Here is an 11,546-nt window from a genome sequence, read left to right on the forward strand (position 1 = left end):
TATTTCATACTCACAGCATCAATGTCCTGCATTTAAAACCTCAGCAGATACCTCGTGAATGGCTGAGTCGGCTGCCAATGCCCAAGGTGGCTCCCTGTACCAGTTTTAGAAAGAACTCGTTGAGAATTTTCCAATATGGTTTTTAAGGGGCCAATCCCCTAACAGACTTTGAACACCACAATCACTCGTGGCCCACCATGGTTTATGTCAGCTCACTCGGGCTTAGGCTGGCACCTGGCTTTCTCATTTGACAGCAATGAGTCTCCTTCAGCCCCCACCTCCGAGGGCAGGTGCCTGGCAAATCATTAGCTAGCTTCTATTTTATCAATGGATTCTATCTGCTTTAGTAGCTGCGGTCAGGATGCTTTCCATAAAGGGCAACCCGGAATTCCAAGAACCTTCTTCCAAAAGTCAACTGGAGCTGGAGCGTGAGGGGCAGTGCACAGACCTCAGCACAGGGAATCATGCGGAAACCACTTGGGGAGGCAGGTATTTCTCCAGCTTATATCTGTGGAAACTGAGGCTAACTGCGTTTGAGAAACTTGCCTGCAGGCTTGCCTGGAGGAGCAGGGGCTGAAATCTGAGCTTGTGGTCTCATTTGCCACGATTGTAGTTAGACAATAACTATAGTGACCTGGTGGTCAGAGGAGGGATATTGAATCAGTCTTCCTCAGCGGGGGAGAAAATGAAGAGACAGGAAAGCAAAGTGACTAAAGCAGGCCGTGAGTGGCAGGCGGGCGTGCCAAGCAGCTCGTGTGCCAGGAGTGCCTGTGGGCTTCTCTGGAGTGCCCACCCCCTCCTCAGGCTGGAGTGCCTCTTTAAAAGCTATCGGGGTCCTGCAGCTGGAGAGGTGTTCCTGACAGCATGGGTGCCTGTCACCAACTGGCTTACACTAGGTCTTCCTTTTCCCCTCATCTCCCATCCACTGCCAGGCAACACGCACGTCTGAAGCCCTGACAAATGCCAGTGTGGGCCGGTGGTTCACATGCTCAGTCCTTAGTCATCTTTCTGTCATTCTGTGCTGATTCATTCAGTTAGGAAGAGAAGCAGCATTTCTTGAGTGCCTACTATGGGTCAGGCACTGTGCAAGCTACTGTTACACTTACCGGCTCATGTCATCTACCCAACAACCCCACAAAGCGGATACTCTTAGCTTCCTTGTTAGAGATGGGAAATTAAAGCTCAGCAAGATTATGAAACAAGGCCAAAGTCATGCAGACCTTGGCAGTTGGGAGGAGAGCCCAGGTCTGCTTTGCCAGGAGCCAGTGCCTTTTCCACCATGCCTCCCTGCTGGGATGTTCTCTTTCCTCTACACTTGAGCAACACAACTTTTATGACGATTCCTGACACAGCATTTCCCACCACTCTGAAGTTAGAGAATATGAGATCCTCCTTATCTCTCCCACTTGGTAGCATTCTCCCTCCCACCTGCTCTTCTATTGGTTATTTATACTAAGGTGCAAATTTCTGGCATCAACCACTGCTCAGTAGGATTTGCTGAGTCCCAAGGACTTTCCAGGGCCCTGAAATATTGCCAACAGCCCCCAAGGATGCCCTCACCAGACACCTAACCTAGCCAAAAGAAAGAAAACCACAGCAAATAAAGACCTCTGGGGAAACAAGCACATGTCCACACTGTTGGGGGTACTTTCAATGGATGACATTTCTTTGAAAAGCAACCTGGTGATAACAGGAACTAAAACACATTCACAGACTTTGATCTCGTAATCCGGTCATTTTAGTCTGGAAAATAGACCTCAAGGAAATATCTCCCTCCCCCGCCAAAAAATTTCAAGATATTCTCAACAGTGTAATTAAAGTAGTAAGAAAAATACCGCAATAACCTGAGTGATCTATAATAAAACAACTGAAAATGAAAACTACGAGGGTTATCTCCAATCTAAGAAAATGTCAAGGGCAGGTGTCTTGTTCAATCTTTTATCTCTGGCGTTTAGCCCAGGGTCTCGCCCTAATAGGCACTCACTGTTGAGTGAGTCTACTGTTGTGAGGACAGATAACACATGGCACCACAGTGCCAACTCACAGCAGGCACCTCATGTAAGCTCCCCTAATACATGAAAATCCAAATCCACAATAAAATGAAAAATATCATGAAAATATGTAAACATGTCATTACTTTACAAAAACGTAAAACTTTAACATGTATATTACATATGTAAATATGTAATATAAGTTTTTTTTTTTAAGCTGAGCCATCCTGCCACCTGTTGGCAGCTCAGCGGCTGCTCAGCTCGGGCCGGGACTCGAACCGCTGTTGCTCAGAGCTCAAACTCTTGAGCGAGCTCTTAACCAACTGAGCCACTCGGCCGGCCCTTAAATATGTAATATAGATAGATGAAAAAAGGGCAGGATACAGGATGGATTGCTTAATAGACTTTGTTTTTGTTAAAGCTGTTTAAGTCCATTTGAGAAAAACGATAAAAACAAACAATAACAACAACATACATCCTTAACTAGAGAGGGCAAAGGGGAGAAAACACATGCAAATGCAAAGGTAGGAAGGAGAGAAGAACATGGTGGAGGTCAAACCTCATTCATTCATTCATTCATTCATTCATTTTTCTAAAGAATTTCCTTGGCACGTATCATGTGTTGGCACGTATCATGTGCTGGGCCCTGGGATATAATGGTGATAAGATAGGCACTGTCATTGCAGAGGGCTCCCTCAGGGTGGGAAGACACTCCCCAGCTCCTGGGTGGCCATGACTTGGTCACCTGAGCGTAGAGAAAGGCTCCCTCTTGGGAGGAAGGCTGCTGCCTGGAGGACCCGAGGTTAGTAACCAGCCCTGTGGCTCTGCCTGCAGCCAGAGCCCTATCCTCTTAATAACACGAGGCCTTCGGTTGCCCCAGCTGGTCCCGTGGTCCTGTGACTGGAGCCAACAAGGTAGTGGAGGGGTTGACAAGGAGTTCCACCAGCATGGTGCTAACTTCTCCATCAGCGTGACCTCCCGTCACAACCGCCTGGCAAACTCACTGCGCAAGTCACACGAGTTTAAACATAGGATCCACCACAGCTTGGGTGAAAAGAGGTGGCTTCCAGTTTTAGAATAAGCTGTTGGATTCTACCTTACCTTAATAAGATGGCACAGCTGACATCATCCCTGCCCACGGGGCACCAAAGGGGCAGGTGTGACAGGCAGCCGAAGCTGCACCAAGCGGGAGGCATAGGCTGAGGGATCTTTGGGGAGAAGATACATGAATGGGGATTCCTAATATCTAAAATACCTGAACAGCAGGACTGACTTCCCAATGCTGTCTTGAGGAAGTGTTGGAGCCCTTATCTAGGTACCTTGAGCTAAGCTTATTAAAAAGCCCTGCCCACACCTCAGGGCAGGGAGGGAGGACCCTGATACATGAGCGGAGAAAGTGCCTGGGCCACACTTACACTCAGAGGCCACCCGCTGCAGCAGAGGGCTCCTCACTCCTGGGACAGCAGGGCCAGGGCCCCCAAACCTGCATTTTTTTAAAGATCCAGAGGTGATTCTCATGCTCTGTCCCAGTGTTGGGAGTCACTGGAAATATGGACCAAACACTGCTATGTTTGGAATCACACAGATCTGGGCTTCAATCCTAGCTCTGCCACTCATTAGCTCTGTGACTTGGGCAAATAACTTAACCCCCTGCGCCCCAGTTTCATTACCTATAAAAATGGGAACAATAATGCCCACATCAGAGGGTTACTAATGGGAAGGTACCCCTACAGCACACTGAGGGCGCCATCTTAACACACGTTACATGTTGTGATCACAGGTTTACTGGGCTAGGTGCACTGTCACTGGACATACCTCGAGGGCAGGTGTCTGGTTCAGTCTTTAATCCCTGGCTTTTAGCCCAGGGTCTCGCCCTAATAGGCATTCACTATATTCACTGTTGAAGAAGTAAGTGTTGTGAGAATTGATAACACATGGAAGGGGGTTACTGTAGTGCGAACTCACTGTTAGGCACTTCATATAAGCTCCCCTCATACATGAAAATGTAGATGAAAACAAAATACAAGTAGTAGCTTTCCTAAGTGGACAGTTCCCTGCCTTCTCCCTGTCCCTGAATTAAAACTGTTCCATCTACAAGAATCCTATGGGAGCACATTGTTCAAGGAACAACGGCTGATCAAGGAGAGGCCACCACTGCTTGATTTCTATGTGAACCAACGAACAATTTCAAGAGTGCAGGGCCCAGCTGTACCTCCTACAATGGAAGGTGCAAAGTCTCAACGCATGGCTAAGCTCACAGTGTCACTCAGAGCCACTCACCTCACAGGCTGTCGTGGTCCTGCAGCAGCCACTAATAACGGAACCATTTCTGTTCTCCTTGGAGTGGCAGTTGGCAGTGGCAAACAGGAAGTTGTCTTGAAATAGGGTGTGGTTGTGCCCTGTCAATATATGTGTAGAGAGACACACACTTGCCCCACACTTTCCCCTCACCCTCTCTAGCCTCCTTCTGTTCCCCACTGCCCCCTTCTTTAGGAGCAAACGGTCTGAATTATTTTGGTGAAAACAAAGCTTTTTACATGATTTAAGATCAATCATCAACATCATACAAACAAAAAACTAGGGCAGAAAGGCGTCTAAAACAGCATCACTTAACTCACTTGTGGCATTGAGTTAGTAACTGACTGCATGTATCAGCATGTGGGAGCTTTCCACAGGCACACAGGAAACTACACCTGAGCTAGAAACCAGGCCAGGTACACTGCCGATCATCCTAGTGGGCTGGCCACTGCCATTTTCTCAGGGCCCACCGCGTGCACACAGTGGACCCAGGACCATCCACGAATAGGACAGAAGGAAAAATACAGGTCACTAGTTTCAAGCAATTTTTACAGTTCGAGTATAAGAGGCCTGAAGCATCTCTTCACACAAATTACATATACAAATGACAAAGAAAAATAATTGCTGAAGAAATAAATGCATAGAATGTAGTTGGAGTTGCACATAAATGCAGAGAAGTAGAATGACGGGTCGGTGAGGTTCACGACAGCTGGCTTCCTGGTGCTATGAGAGGTGTGCTGTAAAAATTTCCACTGCACTCCTGCCCAGGCCCTGAGGCTTGCGCCTCCAGAAAGGCTGTCCAAAATAGACCGGTCCCCAACCCAACCTCCTACTCCTGACCTCTTTCTGAGGCAGCTCCTCTCCCCACTCCAAGCCTCAGCCCTGTTTCTGCTCTGGCACCAGCCCACAAGCCCAGGCACCATCTCTGCTAAAGCTCGGACTTGCTAACTGGATTGTGGGCTGACAGCATGCTCCGCCTGCCAGGCTCTCTCTTCTGTGACCTGGGCCCAGCCCCACGCCATCCTGTGTGGCCAATGTGCCCTGTGCTCACACTTACACATCCCGGGGAGGCAGCCTTGCCGTTAGGTTAAGGAGGCTGAGCCCGTGACACGCTGGGCAATGCGACTCGTGGGAGACGTTTCCTGGCTCCTGGCAGAGGGCCCTGGCCAGTCAGAACGCACCACTTCCCCTTTAAGAGAGCACGCCCAGATGCGATTAGGGAAAGGCAGAAAGAAAAGCCCGGAACAGTCAGGGTTGTATCCTGAATTTGGCAGATGAACTTGGGTTTTCCTGAACGGCACACACAAGGGGCGGTCAGAGGCAGCGGGCTCTTCTGAGGCTGATCAGGGTCCCTGTCGGGGAAGGGCCAGGACTCCCTGCAGCCCGCAGCGCAGCGTAATGGCCACGTGCAGGCTGCTGGGCCCCAGCTCCTGGGGCTGCTGTGCCCCTTGGCCTGGAGCCGGCAGCCTGCAGGAGCCTCAGGGCTTTCCACTCCCCCTTCCCTCAGGGCCTGTCCATCCTGACGGGCAGAGTCCATTCACTACAATATCTAGGACTCTGGCTTTGGAGAGAGTAGAAACATCATTACAAAGAATGAAGAATACTTTTGTGGGATATTTTAACTATTAATTCAAGCAGGGAGTTTCCATTCATTCTGGATATTTTCAAAAGTGTATGCCCTGTTCTTGGCAAGGGGTGAGGGAGTGTAAAAAATAACCCAAAAAGCCATGGTTCACAAAAGGTCTCGTGTTGTACAATTCCATTGATATGAGCTATCCAGAACAGGTAAATCCATAGAGACAGAAAGCAGATTAGTGATTGCCAGGGGCTGCAGGAAGAAGGAAGCGGGGAGTAAGTGCTTAATGGGTAGAGAGGGTCTCTTGTGGGGGTGATAAAAATGTTCTGGAACTAGGTAGAGGTGATGGTTGCACAACATTGTGAATGGACTCAGTGCCACTGAATTGTGTGCTTTAAAATGATTAATGATTAATTGTTAAGTGAATTTCACCTCAATTTAAAAAAAAACCAAAACCCAGTGGTAGAGTGTGTTCTGGGCAACTTGATCTTCTACTAGAATCTCGCCTGTGCTTCATCTAACATTTCTTTGTAAAATCTGGCTATTTCCTGATAAATCTTTGGTTGGCCCTGGCTACGGAGTTTATGCCTTTTTAATAAGGGAAAATAAAAGCACACCGTTAAGAAACAAAAGCGTCCACGACCCAGAAGTATTGCTCTTATGGAGCATTTCAGACTGTGGGGAGATGGCATCATCTCAAATCATGCCACTTAAGCTGGACAGTGCCACCTTGCCTTTGTGAGGCTGTCTCAGGTTGGGACCATCCTGTCAGCAGCGGGACAACGTAACCAAAGCCAGAGACAGTGAGTCTCCCACAGAAGAATTATTCAGAGCAAGGCTTTGGCTTCCTTTTCCCCTTTTGTAGAGTTTCTTCCCAGGATGGAGAATTAATCAGTTTCTGAAGGATTTTCTGAGGGGGCTGTGCTAGTTGGCAAAGCAGAACTGGTTTCTACAATTTCATTACTTTGGAATGGAGCCAGTGGGAATGAGGGGTGTGACCTGACCACCCACCTGACCCAGTCCGCTGGAGGCAGCATCCAGCCTTCCTTTCTAGGTCATCTGTAGCTCTGGCCAGAGACAGCCTGCTCCTGAAGGTACGGCTGTGAGACCCTCCGCCAGCGGGGCAAAGGCTCGCAGGCACACTTCCCCTACTCAGAGTCAAGTGCAGGCCTGCTGGGTGTTGCAATACTTAGAAGAAACACAGGTGGCCTGGGAGCCTGAGCCTTTTCCAGAGACAAATGTGAACAGCTTTCCTAGAATCTGTTTCCTGAGAGCTCCAGAAAGACCTGGAAGACAGAGATGTGAATGGCTGCCATGGCTAGCTCTCCCAGAGCCTTTGGGTCCTTCGGGAGACACCCTCCCTGCCTCCTTCACCCTGTTCACCTCACCTTAGGTGCCAAGGTAGTAAGTAGGTGAGCCAAGGTAGTAAGCCAAGGTTCTCAGGAAACAGGTGGCTTAAGATAAGAAGATGCAACATTCATACTGCTCTAGCATCTGAGGAGCAGGACGTTTAGAACCTTAATTCTAAATACAAAAACAGGCAGGCTCAACCCAATCAAAAAAATGGGCAAAGGACTTTTTAACACACATTTCTCCAAAGAAAGTATACATACGGCCAACAGCATATGAAAAGATGATCAATATCATTAGTCATTAGGGAAATGCAAATCAAATTCACAATAAGATACCACTCCGTACCTACTAAGATGGCTATTAAATAAAAAACAAAACAAAACCCAACCCCCACCAAAACCCACAAATTGGAACCCTTGGGCACTGTCGGTGGGAATGTAAAATGGTGCAGCCTCTGCGGAAAACAGTACGGTGGATCCTCAAAATATTAAACATAGAATTACCACATGATCCAACAATTCTACTCCTAGGTATATGTCCAAAAGAACTGAAAACAGATACTCAAACAAATTCTTGTATACGAATGTTCATAGCAGCACTATTTGCAATAGCCCAAGTCTACATCAATGGATGAATGGATAAACAAATTGTGGTCTATATATACATACACTGGAATATTATGCAGCCTTAAAAAGGAATGAAGTACTATACCTGCTACAACATAGAAGAATCTAGAAAACATGCAAATGAAAAGAAGCCAGAAACAAAAGGTTGCATATTATATGCATTATTTATTTGAATTGTCCAGAATAGGCAAATCCATAAAGACAGAGAGCAGGTTGGTTGTTGCCAGGGACCAAGGGGCTGGGGAAGGGGAATTAAACACTTAATGGGCATGAACTTATTTTGGAGTGATGAAACATTTGGAACTAGACAAAATAGTTAGTGGCTGCACAACACTGAATGCACTCGTATTCAAAGCCACTGAATTGTTCGTTTGAAAATGGTTAATGTTATGTTATATGAATTTCACCTCATTAAAAAAAACAACCCTGCAGAATGTAAGGGCCAGGACAACCCATAAACAGAACAATCAGTTTCAGGATAACTGAGAGTTACATTTAAAGCCCTTCTTGGAATCACTTAAAAGAGCTAATTTTTAAGTTAAGGTAATTAAGGCGGTCAGCAGGATGGAGCATACAGGTACTCTAAGAGAGCAGCTCTTTTTTCTTTTTTTGAGAGCAGCTCTTAAACACGGCCAATGCAGGTCCACGAAGTGCTAACTGGTCTGAAACAATACTGTGCGCAGCACGTGCATGAGCGCACACAGGGGCAGACTGCAACAGCTATTTACCAATGGCACACTGAGGCCCAGCTCCCCTCTGGCAGCCCCCTCAAACCTGGTACAGCTGGCATTTTCACCAACGGGGCTCAGGTCTTAGACCTTGAAGTAGTACAGAGTAACAGACTCCTAACAGGCAGGAAGAAGTCCCACAGGTAACCATTCTCAGCTAACCCATCAGCCCACTTCCAGGACTGTCATCACCTCCTCAGCACTCCAGCCAGGGGGCTGCCCAGCCTGGCTGGTCCACTACAGGCCCCTGAGTGGACGGTGCCTTCCAGGTGCACACCAGGCGAGAGTTCTTCCCTCAGCGGAGCTGCTCTGTAATGCCAGCATAGCAGTCCCATTTCTGCCCTAAGGGCATCACCTTGAACCAGTCCGATTCCCATTCCATGGCACCTTGCCAAATATTTGGTCCTCGGAATCTTTTTCCATGTTAAATGTAACCCCAGAAGTCTTTTTTAACCATTCCACACAAAATGTCGTTTTCACTATTCTTCCTGATCTCTGGGTCCTTTTTGGCTCTTACTGTCCTTCCCTAAACTGTGGAACTCAGAAGGGCGAACATTACAGATGGAGTTGGAGCAGCTCCTAGCTGTTTCCTCCTATTAATGCAGCTAAAGACCCAATCTAGACTTTTCACTCCTGATGGCTGCATCACCCGTCATTTCATACACTTTGCTGTCTTATCCACAGGCATCCTTTGAAAATATCTTGTTGGAGTCAGTCTGCTGTTCCAGCCTGCTCTCCCTCCCAAATCTACCACCTGAAAACTTGATAATGCCATGCCTCTTCCAAATCCTCATTTATAACGTGGAAGAGGACAGTGCCAAGTGTGCACCTTGACACGTCCCCCAGTGTGGCAATGACCTGTGAACAGCACTTTGAAGTGTGACACTTTGAAGTGTGCCATTCAGGGCAGGTGCGTCACTCAGCCCACATTTCTTCATCTTGCCTGGTGAGGATCTCATAAGGCTAACACTAGTCCCCCTCCGACGAGTGGTTGAAGACACTAAGTGTAAAACTCTTAGAGCAGCGCACTGCACACAGTGAGCTATCAAATGTTGCCCTAATAACTTACAAGAACCACAACAATAGAAAAACAACTGGTTTTCCAATTCCCAGACAAACTACTCTCCTTATTGGCATCCAACTACAGACATTAGGCAGCTGAAATCAATAGAAGGAGCACTGGCATCCAAGAGCTGGAGTCTGAATCCTGGCTCTCATTCTGGAATTTCGATGCTCTAAGGTTAACAATATCTGCCTTTCCAGGGCTAGAGGGAGGAGTCAATGAGATCAGGCATGTAAGAGGTTTAAAAGTTGAGTCAGGCGAAACAAACAAACAAAAAAAGAGTATTACCATTATTACTGTTACAAGTCTCTAAAAGATACCATTTCCATTGGTAGAAGCCTGCCTGTTAAACTAAGGAAGAACCTACAGCTGCACTCCGGCTGCCAGGAGGCAGTTGTTCAGCCCAAAGCCCCTGGACTGTTGCAATGGAGCAGATTTCTGGTCTGCTCTCCCAGCAGCAATCGCCTTCTCTCATCTCAGATGCTGGTGGGATTCTCCCACAAGCCTGCAGAAACAGTCTCTCTGTCGTCACCTTGTTGAGACCAGGACCTGAGTAATCTGCATCAGAGATCTGGCAGGTAATGAAGGGCTGGGAGGGCTGCTTTTAGGTCCCCTGTGGCTTGACCCCAACTAATCCTTGGGTTTCTGTCCTGAATGGCAGTTTCTAAGAACACCAGGCTTTTGGATCTTTGTTTTCAGGGCAGCCCCCCAGAAACCCTGTTCCTGTCTCAGCTGAGGATGTCTACCTCCGGGAAGAAATGATCTTCATTGAGAAAAGATCTGGAAAGAAATTTTTGCAAAAGGCTGTCAGAGGCTAACCTGCAGGCCTCTAGCATCTCAGGGTCAAAAATGTCCCATAGCAAGGGAAGAGGGAGAAAGAAGCACTGGCACGGCCTACCACATGCTCCTGGGAAAAGAGCAGCAGTTAAAATGTGATGCAATAGCTGGCTAAATTCTCCTCTCCTAATCCATGTAAGGCTGGCTTCCCAACTTCCAGGGGCAATGAACACTGAGGGCAGATTTTAAGTATATATACATAGCATTGTTGGCAAGACACTGAGTGGACCATGCCAATGAATCTATTAAGAGACAAGGGAGTTTGCTCGGAAAGCCACTGGAAGGGAGAGGCCCAGAGGGAAGGTAACAATTTCTGTCGGATGAATTCTGGAGCCCAGTGGTCTGCAAGCTACTCTCAGTCACCCTACCTGAAAACAGTCTCCCCTCAAGGCAGGTGGGCTGCTGAAGTCACCTAAAAATCATCCCAGGACACGTGAACGCCAACTCAGGCTTTCATAGCCATTGGTGACTTCTGAACATATTCTTTTCTTTCTCGCATTGCATTTCCTTGATGACGTACCCACACAGGAGACAGTGCCTGGTTCTGTACACTCACATGTGCAGGAACGAGTCACAGATGAATCTCTACATGGCAGTTACTGCCGTGTTCTGATACTTACAGGGTTGAGGCAGGACCAGGCTTAGTTGATTGGTGTTATGAGCTGCATTCTGCACCCAAGGTCATATGTTGAAGTCCCAATCCCCATCCCCCCCCCCCCTGACCTTATTTGGAAATAGCACAGTTACAGATGTTAAGATGAGGTCACGCTGGGGTAGGGTGGATCCCACATGAGGACCAGTGACACTGCTCCCTCTACAGCTAAGATGCTGAACAACAGCTCGACCTGGAGCTGGGCTGCCGTGAGTCACCAGGGACGGTGTAGGCTGCAGTGGGACTGGCTGGCAGCTGGCGTGAGCTTTTGTGAGCTGCCGTGAGCAGCCGTTCAATGGCCGGCGAGTGACTGCCTCACACGGGAAAAGCGCAATGATAATACCAACATGGGCCAGTGAAGCGATGTCCTCCACAACTAGACTGAAGAACAAAAGGACAGCAACTTGTCTGTTCCCCTTCCC

At 47.9% G+C, this 11,546-nt stretch overlaps 1 protein-coding gene across 13 annotated transcripts in view; it reads right to left on the reverse strand.

Annotated features, from left to right (window-relative positions):
• Positions 1-11,546, reverse strand: part of ATXN7L1 (ataxin 7 like 1) — a 234,598-nt gene that overhangs the window by 57,103 nt on the left and 165,949 nt on the right. For 2 of the 13 annotated variants that reach the window (XM_019660151.1, XM_019660149.1), the window contains exon 2: positions 4,272-4,390. The exons of 9 other annotated variants lie outside the window; for them this stretch is intronic. The gene's annotated coding sequence lies outside the window, so the exon portion shown is untranslated. Of the gene's footprint in view, positions 1-4,271; positions 4,391-5,346; positions 5,461-11,546 lie in introns of those variants that run through there. 2 more of the 13 variants (XM_019660156.1, XM_019660155.1) reach the window with 2 other exon arrangements.

Source organism: Hipposideros armiger, unplaced genomic scaffold, assembly GCF_001890085.2.
Source record: "Hipposideros armiger isolate ML-2016 unplaced genomic scaffold, ASM189008v1 scaffold_312, whole genome shotgun sequence".
NCBI classification, from domain to species: Eukaryota; Metazoa; Chordata; class Mammalia; order Chiroptera; family Hipposideridae; genus Hipposideros; species Hipposideros armiger.